Source organism: Bacillus rossius, unplaced genomic scaffold (assembly GCF_032445375.1).
Source record: "Bacillus rossius redtenbacheri isolate Brsri unplaced genomic scaffold, Brsri_v3 Brsri_v3_scf32, whole genome shotgun sequence".
Classification (NCBI taxonomy): Eukaryota; Metazoa; Arthropoda; class Insecta; order Phasmatodea; family Bacillidae; genus Bacillus; species Bacillus rossius.
Window position 1 is genome coordinate 282,591 of NW_026962503.1, and position 2,315 is coordinate 284,905.

General features: G+C 34.8%; 1 non-coding gene across 1 annotated transcript; it reads right to left on the reverse strand.

Annotated features, from left to right (window-relative positions):
* Nucleotides 1-265: 265 nt before the first annotated feature.
* Nucleotides 266-384, reverse strand: LOC134544189 (5S ribosomal RNA). Its single transcript, XR_010077583.1, has one exon. It is a non-coding gene; the product is annotated as a 5S ribosomal RNA (ribosomal RNA).
* Nucleotides 385-2,315: the final 1,931 nt, after the last annotated feature.

Genomic DNA, 2,315 nt, shown 5'->3' on the forward strand with positions numbered 1-2,315 from the left:
TACACTTATATATTTATTTTTTCACTTTGAATTTTGTATGAGGTATACACATGCAAAGATTCACAGCTACTGGGTGGGTGAGTGAGTGAGTGAGTGAGTGAGTGATTGATTGATTGATTGATTGATTGATTGATTGAGAGAGAGAGAGTGAGTGTGTGTGTTAGGGGGGGGGGGGGGGGGAAATGTGGTGATTGTGGGGGAAAAAAAAATTTAAAATTGAAATTTTTAAAAAAAAAATTTTTTTCTGTAGGGTGCAAAATAGTAGTGCCAACGGCACGTGGTGTTCCCAAGCGGTCACCCATCTAAGTACTAACCACGCTCGACGATGCTTAACTTCGGTGATCGGACGAGAACCGGTGTGTTCATCGTGATATGGCCGTTGGCAATGATATAGATGTTTTTTTTTTGCAGTTTGTATTTGCCACTCGAAATAGCTATACCAGGTGTGATTGTTACAAACAACAGGAGAAATCGTGTAATGAACACTCTTTTACTTCCCCCCCCCCCTCCCCACACACAACACCCACCACCCTCACCATCCCAACCACCAAAGCCCTCTTCAAAATACACTCTCACACACACACACAAACCCACACTCTATAACTGATGAACATTACCATAACTTCTTAAAGCCATTAGATAATATTTAACTCAAGAAAGGTATTGTGATATGTTTAAAGAAAGAAAGGTGAAACCTTTAACTTTACCAGCAGGTATTAGTATCACTGAGGTATCTTCTAGGTTGTAGCAGCAATAGTAGTAATAATAATAAAATTAAATAAGGTAATAAAAAAGAAAAGTTATACATGTGATCAAATCATGAATGTATAAAACTGGAATGAATTTAAATTTTTTTTATTTTTCTTCATAGGCTGTTTTGAAATTGATGAGTAAGTGCCTCTTCTTTTAAATTTTTTAATGCTGAACACTGTTACATAAGAGATGAATGTTTAGAAAATTTAAAAAAAAAAAAGCTAGCCCAGCCCCCTCCCCCCCTCACACAAAATCCAAACAAAAAAAAAACACCCTCCTTCAAAACATCACATAATCATCCAGCCAGCAGTGCAGACGAGAAATTTGCACTCGGGGCCGCCATTTTGACGATAAATTCTTGCATGGCACACCAAAGGTAGGAAAGAATTTAAAAAAATAAAAATAATGGGCGAGCACCCTCGCGTCTGCCTGTAGAAAATGAAGTTAAAAGTAACATAACCTAAAGACAGGCACACACTAGGGTGCTCCCAGGCGGTTGAGAAATTTTTTCCCGCCAAAAGACTTATATATATTATTTATTTTACTGTTTTTGGCAGGGGGCTATGTCGGTCTGTGTGCAAAGTAGTTCCTACTCCCGCCGCCAGGAGCGCGCGCGGTGGGTAGCGATGTTGTTTTTTCTGCTTTCATTTGTTTATTATTTAGAGGGTTAATGCTATGTAAATGTACGCAAGTTTGGTTATGTGTCGGTAGTTGTGCGAGATTTAATTTCCGAAACGAAATTTGACTTTCATCGGCCTGCATTTCTCACTTATTCGGAAAATACATGTGTGTTTATGTATGTATAATAATCGAGTGATTTTGTAATAATTTGGAAGTTTTGTTTGCGTGTGCGATGTGGGGAAGAAAAGGTGTGCACACGAGTCCTAGGGCTATATTTTTTTTTATTGCGAAATATTTACTTCATGTGGTGAAAAATTTTAAATTATTTGTGATGCAAGTGAAATTTTTTTTTTTTTTTCAGTTGGGTGATGTGTTTGTCCTCGTTTGTGTGCAAGGAAGCAAACATGCTGAAGGTAAGGGGCCATAAATGACACTTTAAAATATTAGTTTACCATTAATTTTGGTTAAATATTAAATTGCCATATAAGTAAAATCATGTCAACTGTTGTATTCCACCCAGTATAAGCTGTTAGTAATGGGTACTTAATATAAATAGAATAAATGTAAGCATTTTCGTCTGCATGAAAATTCACTTTTTTTTTGGATCCATTTGTACTGTGGGTAGTTAAATAGTACATTATGTTGTTTTTACTTCGAAGTACAAAACATCTTGTGCATGATTGCAAATTCAAACGCAGTTAAGCATAATATGAATTCGAATTATGTGTGTGTGTGTGTATATATATATTTTTTTTTCAGTTTTTTTTTTTTTTTTTTTTTTTTTTTTTTTTTTTTTTTACTGTGTCCAGTTTTAGCACAAATGGAATTATTTTCAAAGTGAATCGATGCAACTGGTCTTTGCCATTAATATTGATATATGATCTAACTAAATTAAATAGAAAGGATTTTTTTATTTATTTTTTTATATATATAAATATATT